The sequence below is a fragment of the Phragmites australis genome, chromosome 11 (genome assembly GCF_958298935.1).
Source record: "Phragmites australis chromosome 11, lpPhrAust1.1, whole genome shotgun sequence".
Classification (NCBI taxonomy): Eukaryota; Viridiplantae; Streptophyta; class Magnoliopsida; order Poales; family Poaceae; genus Phragmites; species Phragmites australis.
In genome coordinates, this window is record NC_084931.1 from 813,248 (window position 1) to 827,342 (window position 14,095).

Consider the following 14,095-nt stretch of genomic DNA (forward strand, 5'->3'; position numbering starts at 1 on the left):
CTCGGACGATCGCTAAATCACTGTAGTGCTGAAAAAACGCCCTTACGCTAGACAAATAGAGGTAACATCTATCATTCGGCAGTGGCACTGATGTCACCACACCATTCGGCAATCATATCAGCACTGATCGAGATCCCCGCTCTCTAGTGAAGTGAAAATTTCACACGTGGATACACACGTATGACTTATTATGATTGTTTATTTATGTTAAAGATTCATGTGAAAGAGCTAGATGAAAGAAATCATAAGGTAAATAAGAAAATTAACGGTGGGATAAATATTATATGAAAAAAATGAACGGATGAGATTAGAAACATAAGTGGATAGCCAACCTACTATGCATTATACTGAAGTATGTCCCAAGTGGCAAGTAGTACAAAGGATCTGATAGAGCATGTACGCATCCAGCTAGCTAGATATAAAAAGGGGAGGCCTATTTCTTCTTCCTCTCCATCGATCAAGCTTGGCCTCTGTCTGTCTGATTAAGGCAACGTGCACGGTGCCGATTTGAAGGGGGAAACAAAGAAGAGGAAGAGGAGGAGCAACAAGGAGGAGGAGATGAATCGGTCCATCTCGCGAGCGACCATGTCCATGTGTAGCGAGAACATGCACGGTAGCGACGGCAATACGACGACGACGATGCCGGTGATGAGGAAGGAGTCGTGGATGGAGGAGGAAGATGCGCAGCTGGTACGGTTCGTGCGCTTGTTCGGTGAACGCCACTGGGATTTCTTAGCAAAGGTCTCAGGTTTGTGCGGTGGCGGGTGCATCCATCCCCATGCATGCATCGCATCACCTCGCCTCCATCGACCGGTGGTGAGGCGCCACGCGCATGCATGAGGATGATTGGTCGAGGTCCACGAGCAGTTTCGTGCGGTATGTTAACCATTCGGTTCTCTCTCTGCATGCGGTTCTCTTCTCGGCGTACTGCAGGTCTGAGACGCACCGGCAAGAGCTGCCGCCTCTGCTGGGTCAACTACCTCCACCCGGGGCTCTGGCGCGGCCGCATCACCCCCGACGAGGGGAGCGCATCATCTTGCAGCTCAATGCGCAATGGGGCAGCAGGTGGTCACGCATCGCCAGGAGCCTCCCCGGCCGCACCGACAACGAGATCAAGAACTTCTGGAGGACGCTCATGAGGAAGAAGGCGCTCAAAGAGAGGCAGCAGAATAGCAACAACAAGACGGCGGCAGTGGCATCCCCTTCGTCCTCGCTGACGTCTGACTGCCCCGGCTCTCCGAATAACAGCAGCACGGCCACGACCGAATCAGCGTTGCGGGAAAGTAGCGGTGATAACGAGGCCGAGCTCGAGGAGGCATCTACCGCCACCACCGCGGCGAGCCAGCACCAGCACCAACACCAGCATCAGCAGGCGCGAGCTACGTGGTTGACATCTGGGGAGCTGAGGAGAAGAGCTCTGAGGAGGAGGAGATATCAGTGAAGGACAAGAAGAAGAAGAACAAGGACTTCACCAGCCTCTGCTTTATGGCGGATGACAACAACAACGATAGTGACCCTGAGGTCGATTCCTCTGAGATGACAGGTGGAGGCCTGGAGAACAAGTGTCTCATTGACTCTGGTTGTTCACGCCATATGACCGGAGATGCACATGGTTCTTCATCCTCATCCCGATGAAGTGGCATGAGTACATCACATTTGGGGTTAATCGGAAAGGAAAAGTGAAAGCTAAATGTATGGTAAGGATGAATGCTCAAAGATGTGACTTTGGTAGAGCATCTGGGATACAATCTGCTTTTTGTATCTCATTTGCTGAATGAGGACTTAAAAGTGTGTTTCAAATGCGATACTTCTCGTGTTCTTGATTCTTTAGACGTTTTGATTTGCTGGATTTCCAGATTTAGGAGAGTTTTTGGAGCTGATTTTTTCGAGTCACTTAGTTCTTCTTATTGTTTGATTGCCCAACCTTCTTCTAAGGTTTGGATGTGGCATAAGAGGCTAGGACATATGAGCTTTGATTTGTTTACTCGTTTGATTGCCTTAGTCTTGATCCGAGGATTGCTCAAGTTTAACTTTGAGAAAAATCTTGTTTGTGCTCCTTATCGACATGGCAAGATGGTTACTGTCTCTCACCTACCAATTAAGGTGATGACTAAACGACTGGGGGAACTTCTCTATATGGATATTGTTGGTCCTTTCAGGGTTTGTTCGGCGGGTGAGAAGTGGTATGTTCTTGTCATTGTTGATGACTTCTCTCGCTACTCTTGGGTATTTTTTCTTGCGAGCAAGGATGAAGTGTTTTCATATTTTCGAAGCTTAGCTTTAAGGTTGCTCAAGGTTCTTTCGATGGGATTTTCTTTAGGTACTCTTTTCATGATTATTCTTACAGAGTCTTTAATCTTGACATTAATACCATCATGAAGTCCTATGATGTGACCTTTGATGAAATAACCCCGTGTGTTAGTCCTGTTCTTGAGTGTGCAGGTGACTAGGAGATGAGCGAAAGCATCTTTGTAGATGACGACCTTCCAGCTCTCGTGGATGACAAGGATGATCCACTACTTCCTAATACCACACTTTCTCCTAAGCTAGTTCCTGCCTCTTCTACACCGTAGAGGGTCTTGCAGCCTCTACTTTCACTTTATTTGCTTTCGAACCTGTACCAGTAGTGTTTGAGGAGGAGATCATCTCACAGCGTGAAGCTCCTCAACACATTCAGCGGTAACACCCTCCACAGATGATGATCGGCGACATCAATGAAATGTTAACGTGGTCTAAATCCACTTCTCATGCTACTTTACTGATTCTGCATTCATTGATTCCTTTGAGTCCATGATGCTGGACATGTTTTATTTGATTCAAATTAGGTCAATGTCATACACGAGGAATTAGAAAACTTTGAGAGAAACCAAGTTTGGGTTCTTATAGAGCTACCCCCTAATATTAACACCATAGACACAAAATGGATTTTCAAAAACAAATAGGGGGAGGATGGGTCTGTAGTGAGAAACAAGGCTAGACTTGGGGCTCAAGGTTTCACTAAAATAGAGAAGATAAACTTTGGAGAGACCTTTGCACCGGCAGCTAGGCTAGAAGCCATTATAATCCTCCTTGCATTTGCAGCATCCAAAGGGTTCAGGTTGTATCAAATGGATGTCAAAAGTGTTTTTCTAAATGGTTTCATAGACGAAAGCAAACCCCAAATTTTGAGCACCCCAAATAGAGTATACAAGCTTCAGAAAACCTTGTATGGGCTCAAGCAAGCACCTAGGGTTTGATATAATAGGCTTAAGTCTTTCTTGCTAAAGCATGGGTATGAGATGGGATCAGTAGATAAACCTTTGTTCACTAATGATTTCCTACTTATTCATATTTACGTGGATGATATCATTTTTGTGGCTCTTCTCATGCACTTGTGGCTAAGTTTGCAGAAACTATGAGCAAATAATTTGAGATGTTGATGATGAGAGAGTTCAATTTCTTTCTTAGGCTACAAATCAAACAATGCAAGCAAGATACATTCGTCCATCAGACGAAGTACACCAAGAACTTGCTGAAGAAGTTTGACATGAGCAATGCAAAGCCCTTGACGACATCGATAGCTACCTCGACGTGCTTGATCTGGATGAAGATAGAGGGAAGGTGGACCAACGAGAGTACATGAGTATGATTGGCTCCCTCATGTACCTGACGGTGACAATACCTGATATTCACTTTGTCGTTTGTTTGTGTGCTCACTTTCAGGAATCTCCGAGGATGTCTCACCGTCAAGCAGTGAAACGTATTTTAAGGTACCTCAAGCACACTCTCGAGTATGGTCTTTAGTTTTCTGCATCTTCTTCTCTTTCTCTTCGAGGTATTTTGGATGCGGATTTTGTTGGTTGTAGAATTGACAGTAAGAGTAACTCAAGTACTTGTCATTTATTGGGTACTTCTCTTGTGTATTAGTGTTCTCAGAAGCAGTCTAGCGTTGTGCAGTCTACTTTTGAAGCTAAATATGTAGCTTCTACTAGCTGTTGCTCACGAATTTTGTAGATGGATGCTACCTTGAGGGGCTATGGGTTAGTTTTTAAGAGTGTACTAATTTTGTGTGACAACACCAGTGCTATAAGCCTTGCAAATAACATAGTCCAACACTTCAGAACCAAACATATAAGTGTGAGACTCCACTTTTTGAGAGATCATAATGAGAAAGGAGACATTGAGTTGATCTACATAGACACCCAATACCAACTAACTAATACCTTTACCAAGCCTCTTGATGCAATCAGATTTGTCTATTTAAGGGGTGTGCTTGGAGTGTGCTATCCGTATGGCATTGTGCGAGGAGGAGTTGTTCTTGTATATACTCTAATTTACTTTTGTTGCATTTGTATTGTATATTATGTTGTAAAATAATCATAGTAGTTGAGCTTTGACTTATATATCTTTAGCATTTTCTTTTACTAGACTTGAATTTGGACTAAGTTGAGTAGTTGGGTGGAACAAGTTTTTAATCTGATGCTCATTTTGAGGCTTTGACATGAAGTATTTCAAGAAAGTTAGCTTTTTTAAAGATGAATTTTGGTAATTTTATGAATCATATAGACTATGAAATGCTATATTCTTGATCATCATGTTCGTAATTGCTTTGACTTAGTCAATACCTGTGTTAAGGCTAGTTTGATGAATATCTTGTTCTAGGCTTTTTGGTTTAATATAGTGGATTGGAGAACATTACAATATATTTTATGTTTTTGTCAAATGCTTAGCTCATGAAAGAACCTTGGAAGAACATGCGTTCCTTGTATCGCAAAGGCACTACTTGACTTGATCATGTGAAAACTTGATAATTTGTGTAAATTTGAATAATGTTGAGAAATAAAGTTTCTTGTACTAAAATATAATCCAATACAGTTATCTTGAAGCCTCGAGGTATTTACTGTACACAATCGCGCGATACTTTGCTTGTATAAGAGGCAACTTGAGGATAAAAAGAAAAATAAAGAAATATGCTTCAATATTACAATTTGGATCTAACTAAGTCTTGGTTTCATATGTAAGTGTTTGCAAAGCCTATTATTATAAATGCTTCTTTGCCTAGTTTGAGATTTAAGTTTGCTAGTTTTTAATGCCAGTATTGCCTCTACATGAGTGGATGCTTATGTAGTGGTTACTTTGAACATGATTCGACTATGTAAAATTAAATACGCTAACCAATTCTTCGGGTTTAGCTTGTATAGCTTCATGTCCTTGTGTCTCTCTCTTTTTGGGCCTTTGTGCATTTGTGAGCTCCATATTCTACTGTTCATAGCCATTTGGCACTTCTAGCATTTGCAAATGCTTTGTAGTATACTTGTAAAAGCTCATTAGAATTTCATGTTCATGTATTGTATAATGCTTTTATCCTTGATGTTTGCATTGATAAAGTGAGAGAAAATATGTATTAATTCACAAAGAAGAATCTTCCATAATGAAAGGAGGAGGAAATTCATAATGAAATTTGTACATTCATCAAGGGAGAGCATGGAGCATACACGTTTGAGCTTTTGAGGTTTTTTTGGCTTGCCACTCTTCTATTCTCGAGCTTTTGCAATCTTTCTTATGCCAAGTGACATGTTTTGCTATTTTTGAGTTTTTGGTCACTGGGATGAACTTCTTGTACTTTCTTCAAACCATTCTTTATTCTTTGTGAGGTTGTCAATGCACTCATTAAGGGGGAGATTGAGAAACCAAGTTGAAATGTGTCTTGGTTTATATATGTGATGAGTGATTGACAAGTTTGTAGATTTGGTTTGATGATTTGGAATTGCTTGAGTATGTCTATATGTTGCAAATATAATCGTGTCTGACCTAAAGTGAAAAGAAAATAGTGTTTATGTTTTTATCTCTTATTCCAGGAAAATTGTACTCACTGGATGGTCTAGTGTGTAGAAAATTACACACACCGAATAGTCTGGTGATCAGAGGTAGTGCACGCTGGAATATTCTTTCTTTGATAGCAAAATTTGAATGTTGCACAGGACGGTCCGGTGTTCAGGGGATGTGAACACTAGACAGTTTTCAAAGAAGTCTGTTTTTGGTGCCAGAGAGAAGATGCACACCGGACAGTCCGATGATGAGCTGTGTGAGCACCAGAGGCTTCACCGGACCATTTAACAAAGATGTTGTAAAATAAGGTATGATGCAGTTATATTCACCGGATGATTCGGTGATGGACCTTGTACTCACCGGAGGGTTTTCTAAGAGGTTTCTAGAGAAGAAATTATTGTACTCACCGGATGGTCCGGTATTAAGAGACTGTACACACCAAAACATCCAGTGTCACTGTCTTTTTCAATAGGGATTTGATTTGAACCAACTTTTGATAAGTTTACATGGTGTTGGAGATACATGTCTGCTTGTTTGTGTATGTGATAGATGTAACTTGGTGGCCAACGACGGGATGATAGGGGCCAAGCGAGGTGCTCGATGTCAGACGATCGAGGAGGCCGGGCAGAGTCGAGGGTGATCCTAGTTGTGCACATGGAGGTGAAACAAAGCTTGAAAGGAATGGTGAAGACAGCGTGTTGACAAAGTCAAACGAAGAGGATGACAGTGCAAGTGGCAAGGTGGCCCGAGAGATCAGGAGCGGGAGAGACTTGGCGGTGGTAAAGATCGCAAGATGGAGTACACGCGCTGACATCGGGACGCTTGCTTGAGGTCAAAGCAAGCAGTTGTGAGTCACATTTTGAGTAGCGTGCGAGACAGTTTCGCGGTTTGGCCTTAAAACCGTGGAGGGGTGAAATGCACATGGCATCATTATGGAGCTAGCGTCAATACAAAGCTAAGTCGTAAAGGTGTCATGGTCGTTCGATAGACGAAGCAAAAAATAGACCAAAATACCTCAGTGGTAAGTAGGAGACCATAGTAAGTAAGTGGCATTTTGAGAATAAGTAATCGTAAGAGCTAAGCTACCTCTCTAGGCTCATAAATAGAGGGGTAGGACTATAAGAAAGGTCTGAGCTGGGGTTTTAGATGAGATGAGATGATAGTCTTAGCTTTTGTAATAGGTTAGAGTTTTTGTGAAAGAAAAATACTTTGTAGTATGTCTAAAATAGGGCTTCTATTTTGTTGAAATGAAGTGTAAGTTTTCTTCCGTGCTCGAGTTCATCTCCTTCTAGTCTCTTTCTATTGGCTCCGTATTTTGTTGTAAGTTTTTTCTTTTTGATGCGATTTTCGTTTTGATTTTTTGGCTAAAATTTCAACATATTGTGAAATCATTCTCTTTTTGTTGTTAGATGCATAAAATTCGCACACATATGTGTATAAGTGGGTATTGAATTTTTTGTCTTTATTCTATCAACTTGGGAGTTTTTTTTCCCTAAGTAGCTCGTGTTGATTCAAAATTGTAAGTTTTTGTGCAAAAGACATATGACATAATTTTGAATGGAACCTATGAGTCATATATTATTTATGGAGTCATGTTGCTTTGAAACCTCCCTTTTTAATCCCTTTTTAAATAGTCCCTCTAGTGTTTTTGTTTTCACTGAAGCTTTGAGGTGCGTTAGGTGATCAAATAGAAAAAAGTCATCAGTTTTGAAAGAAATTTGTTGAGACGTATGTTCACCCCCTCTAATCATTAATTTCAGTCTAAAAAACCACACAATATCACGATTTATTAGATGAGAAAAACCAACAAAAACCCATTGTACGACAAACAACCATACAAAAAACTATATCCTGAAGGGGTACATCACCAGCCATCCGGACGTTACCACTAATAGAGTTCGCTATATATTATTATTTTCTCCGCTTGTGAGTTATTATTTAATTTTTTACGCTTTCTTGTTACCGAAAGGATGACACGAAATTAAGGTTAACAATCTATCTACTTCATTATTTACTAAACCTTACTTACAGTTACACCAGCAGCAGTGTGACACTTTTGAGCGACGGCTACAGCTTCTGACTGACTCGCCGAACAGGTCGTTGCACGTTGACCCGGCCAATTGCTGTGGTCTGTAGGCCCGACTGCTAAGTCATGCCTGCCACAGCAGGCAATCGGCCCATAGAGAATTCAGGCCCAGCCTTACCTGGCCATAGCCCATTCTTGGATGCCAACCCGCCGTGCGTACTGAAGAATGGAGTTAGGGATGAAAACGGACGGGATAAATTCCGTTCCGTTCCGATCCGTTTTCTATATTTTCTTATTCGTTTTTTATTCCGTTTTCGAGAGAAAATGTGAAAATGAAAACAGTTACGGTGTTTTTCCGACCGTTTTTAGATTTTTCATTTTTAATCTAGAATTTCCCGTTTTTCTAATTGAGATCAAACTTCACAAATCACAATGTAGTCCACATGCCAAGTCCGGCCGGCCAGTCCAAACATAACCCCTATCCCAAAGTTCAACCAGATCTCAGTGGTCTAGTCTCAGTTGGCTACTGACCTATCGATGTTGTTCAAGCTCTTGTACCACATCTAATCCTAGTCTTTGTGTGATTGTATGTTATATCGAGTAATCAAGTTATGACATGGTAGTTGTTTTTTAATTGATACTTATGTCATTACGTGGTTCATCTGTGTATAATATAAATTACTTTTGTTGGTGTGAATTAATTATGTGTCGCGCTGATGTTTAAAATCATTGTTCTACGGATCGGTGTTCTCATTTTAAATTATCGGTTCCTGACTGATACCCGCATATTTATGTTCGGATTGGTTCGTTTTTTATATCCCGATATTCTCAAGTTCGTACCCGTTTCCGGCTTTCCCGTTTTCGAGAGAAAATATGAAAATAAAAACGGTTATAGGGTTTTTCCGATCGTTCCTGTTCATTTTCATCCCTAAATGGAGTACGTAGCAGGACCATCGTGTATTGTTTTTCTAAAACACCATTACCCTTCTCAAAGAAAAGAAAAGAAACACCAACACAACCCGCACGCAAGCACACAAGTTCATACTACTACACATATACTTACACAGCTTATGTTGAAGATGAGAGATGCAGAGCTCTTATAGGTTGAGGAACACTAGCGTATGCTGAAGTCACTGAAGTCACCACAAGCGTATATTGTTTATTATTGCAGAGACGGAACGAGTAGCAAACTCCAAAAGTCATACATGAAACACAGCATATTGGTCGTTCACTCATTCGGTTATTCTTTGCAGCGGAGCAGCGATCAAAATCTCTCTGTATTATCGTACTTATTGCATGCCTCTGCAATTGCACCGAAAATTCACGGTACTCGACTTGTCCCGTCAGCTGACATGAAACTTTAACAAATTTCATCACAACTCGTATATTTGTCATCATATATCTCACTCTCTCCTTGGAAAATATATACCTGTTCGCCGGTTGACCAGCGAGTCCATCGACCTACAAGAGTTTCTGCATATATAATCACAAACTTAAAGAAGCAAATTTCTGAATAAATTCCAGGATATATAAAACCCTCAACTATGACCTATTGAAAATTTCACAAATCTACATCTATTTATCTCTTTGTAACGTAAAACTATAACTTCTGAAATATCTATTTACCACTACTTGTAGCCTTAGTAACACATAACTATAACTCTGTGATCTGGTTTCACTCGTCAGCCACTCATTTTTAGTATAATAGGAAAACGAGTAATGTGTGACTGATGGATGTGATTAGGCAAAAAAAAATCTAAAAATTATAATTTTACGTTAAAAAGTAAAAATAGTTATAAATTTGTCAATTTACTCACGAATATATGACTTCACGCAGTGTAAGCAAGCGACAAATGGCAACAGGAGACGTATGCATGCAGGATAAATGCATGTGCACATAAATCAAATATATTTAATTATATTAATATCCATGCATGCAGGGATATACGTAGCAATCGATATAATATATATATATCCATGCATGCAGGGATAACCCGAAGAATTGGTTAGCTAAGCTGTACGGTGGTCCTGAGGTATTTTGAGCAGACAAGGGGACGTGCAGGAGATGGATCAGATGGAGAAACGAATAAATGATTCAGATATAGTCGACGTGACCCTTATCCAGAAAAAAATAAATAAATTAGACATATGGCTTATATGCGTTCCTCCCTGGTCCTGCTTATCTTCTATCGATCACTTGGGTCTCAAGCAGCAAGAACAATAATGGACAGATATGATGCATAGATCATGGATGGATATACCTACACCAGTCACACACTATGATGTGATCATAATAATATAAAAACTGATTCCAACGTATTTCTACTAAGGGTCATGTTTGTTTTTATTCTTATTAGGGATTCTAACCTAAAAAAAAACAAAACAAAAACAAACGATTATAATATAAAAGTTGATACCCACAATCCACAAGCTAAATTATAATATGAATTCCATAATTCAAAATCTGTTAGAAATAAGTTTTCACAGATGCTACATACTATACTGATTCTTATAATCTAAAACTAAAATAAACAGGTTCTAAATCTATTTGGGCAATGTTTACCTAGTAAAAAATATAGTATATACGAAATTCATAGATGGACAGAGAAAACATTTGAGTGAGCTCGGAAGAAGAAAAAGGGCACACCTTTACAAGAAAAGAAAAACACGATCACTTTATTTACAAGAAACAAAGGAAAAAAGTAGTAATAAAGTGCAAATAAAATAAATAGCTAGGTTTGAATTTCCCCGGCCGTCCTCGATGTAGCTATGCGCGGCTGGATGGCGACGTGCATTGCCCCTGGTCTAGGTCAGGAGGAACACCATGCAATGCAAGCACCAGATGCATGCATGCGCCTGCGTTAATATAATTAGGGATGCATCATCTACGACGACTAGGAGCAACTAACACTTGTTTGAAACTGGCCACAAGCTCAAGTCACAGCCTAAGGAGATAGCCCTATATATATACACACACACCTTCATTTTGGTCGTTGCATGATCTCGACTCCATTTGGCAAAATTTGAATACAGTGAAGTTGAATGCAAGGGTTATGTAAAGCTCTCTTTTCATTCGAAAAAAAGAGAATGGAAGGGTTATGCACGCACATGCATGGGATTGAGCTCCATCACGCATGCAAGTAGCTATATACTCCCTCCGTTTTTGTTTATTTGACAAAGTGACTCTAGCACACATACTTAGACAATCATTTATTTTTAACATTATGACCAAAATACCTCTGCTAGTGTGGTTCAGTAAACGTCAGCAACTCCTTCTGAGTGCGTGAGTTTTGGCAGAATATTCAAATTTTAGAGACTGTGGCTTGGCTCGCTTTACTGGCACCAGTAGAAAAATAATTTATATAGACGGTTCAAAAATCTCGTGTAGGATAATTTTTTAAACCATCTGTAAAAAAGAGTATGTATAAATCAGATTTGTACAAATAGTTTTTGAACCTCTCAGTCATGGCAACTCCTTCTGGCCTTCCTTTCTCATCTATGGTGCTCTTTGAACTGAACATATATCCTGAAGAAACCGAGAGGGAGCAAGCAAGGAGTGAGGACTTATTAATCTATCCCCCAAGTCAAGATTGTAGCCAACGGATTTTGTGGGACTTCGATTTGAACCTCGATCCCCAGCAAGAAGTTGTGTGTTTGATCCGAAACTAGTTCCAAAGCAAACTGCGGAGGCGGAGCACCCCAGTCAAGGCACGACAACGGGACACTCAGTCATTTTGCCAAACACACCAGCTGCACTGACAAGCAAAATGACGTAACTGATGGCATAACACATCCACAACACCTCGACCGGTGAGAGGTGACACTTCAGACAGTGGCGGATCTACCGGGGGGGCTATGGGGGCTCAAGCCCCCCCTACGCTGTGCTGCCTCTGAGGAGGAGAGGAAGAAAGAAGGGGGGCTGGAGGAGGAAGGAGGAGGGCTGGAGGAGGAAGAAGGAGATCAGCCCCCCCTTCCACTCAAACCTGGCTCCGCCACTGACTTCAGACCATGCTGGGACTGCATGGCACTCGCAGCGCGGCGGCCGGTAGATTGCACTGAGGGCGGTGGTGAATAGATGCGGCTTCAGGTCGCCGAGGTAGCACTGTAGTGGTTCCTTGCAAGGAAGCTGCATGTGGTGCTTCTTTGTGCTGTCATTACAGCTCGAGGTGATGGATAACAGACGGTGCTCATAGTAGGCGAAACATCAATTGCTGACATCGCGGCTCGTCGAGGCGTTGGTGCAAAAGTAGGATTGCTTTTTTAGAGGAAGATGGTGCGAGTCTTGGTGAGAGGAAGCTGTCTGGGTAAAAATTTGTGGCTGAAAGAACTGCAACATTACTATAAAAAATTCATAGATGTGGGCCGTGCTGTCATATGGGGTCAGCGGTAAAATTGGAAATTCTACATTGGATATAGTCATTTCCAAGTATTTGCAAATAACTTTCTAATCAAAATTGTCAAATAAACAAGAAAGGAGGGATTATATAAAAGGAGACCGTAAGGAAAATGATCCTATTAGAGCATTTGGGATTTTGATGATTAATAACAATATAGTTAATGAGACTAACATATTTGTAAAGAATATATGTTAGTAGGTCCCATGAATGTAATACATGAAGAAGCCACCACAATCGGGACAAGGTTTGGTTAAATTAGAGAAGTCACAGGAGTTTTGTTCTCACCGGATGGTCCGGTGTTGAATGTGTTTCACACATCAGACAATGAACAGTGCATATAGATAGAGGTAATTTTGCCTCACCGGATGGTCGATGTCAAATGGGCAGAAGCATCGGAGCAATTTCAGTAGAGGCAATTTCAAGAGTTGAAGTTGAAGATCAACTGACCGGATGATCCGAGGTTCGACAAGCAATACACACCGGAGCATTTGGTTATGGGCAAAAGATGTTGAAGGCATCAGATAGTTCGGTGATGAAGCAAGAGTACAATAGACAAATACGTGAATAATAAACAATACAAAGAGGCAGGCAAAGCTCAAGCTATCGGATGGTTTGGTGTTGAAGTCATGTGTACACCGGAGTATATTTTCCAGAGAGGGTTGCATTTGGCTTGGATGGATGAGGATTGCTCACCTGATAGTCCGGTGATAGATTGATAAGCACAGGAGAAGGCACCTGAGCAATTTACACAGAGAAGATGTTGGCTCGGATGGCTAAGGTATACTCACCGGAATATCCGCAGATGATGTTGTAGTTTACACCGGAGTGTCCGGTGTTTACAGTGGTTTGAGTGGGGTTCCAACGGCTAGTTTGTGATAGTGTACTCACCGGATGGTCCGGTGTTAGTACTACTATTCTCACCAGATCATCCGGTGTTAACACCTTATCAGAGTCGTTGGGTTAACGACTAGTGCACGGGTTTGAGGCTATAAATGAAAGGACAATGATGTTGCCTAGAGGGGGGTGAATAGGCGTTTTTCTAAAAATTCGTCCCCTTTACCGTTGGACTAAACTTGCAGCGGAATATAAACTAACGGATTTTTTCATAAGCGAAAAACCTAAATATGCCAGGCTCAACTAGTACACAATCACCCTAAATAAGTGTGAAAGTTACAATCCTAGGGTGACAAAAATTATTCAATTCTAACAAAAGATATGCAAGAAAATATTAATTGAAAAATACTGAAAACACTATTCCGGGTTGACCTTCGAAAAATGGGTGAAAACTTTTTTGGCGTGGGCAGGTAGAGTGGTCCTCCAGAGAGGATGCTCTTGCGGGCTTGAGTTACATGATGGTATTCATTGCCCGAAGATTTCTGGCCTGGTCATTTAAGGATCGAGTTATTTCGCAGCCATGCCTTAGCGATCCTGTACAACCATGTGTCTTGTATGGGCATGACTTGACTTTTTTCACCAGACTGAGTTGGGCATTATACCAGGAGGCTGAGAGCAACGAGCAGTCAAGGGTCCATATGTCCCGCTGTTTGAAGGTTTTAGGGACCGGCTTAGGCTTAAAAAGGGATACTGGCCTTCGGAACATGCAGCTCTGGGACTTGACGTGTCTCGTGGAAAAGTCCGGCAGGAAAGGTGTTGGAGAGTCTCGGTATGATTCTCTCCTCCGCTAGCTACGGTTGGAGGCTGAGCATATCGCGTGGGTAAAACTGTACAACCTCTGCAGAGTGTAAATCTATTCGAATAGCCGTGTCCATGGTCATGGACATGCAAAGGTATAACCTTTTTGACTAGACTTCGAGTGTGTGCGTCTTGATGAGTGAGTGTGTGGACTAGATGTCCGTGTGATGAA

The 14,095-nt window shown here is 41.3% G+C and overlaps 1 pseudogene; it reads left to right on the forward strand.

The window, feature by feature from the left end:
* The first annotated feature begins 648 nt into the window (after nt 1-648).
* LOC133884984 (transcription factor MYB59-like) lies at nt 649-1,441 on the forward strand (annotated as a pseudogene).
* The last annotated feature ends 12,654 nt before the right edge of the window (nt 1,442-14,095 follow it).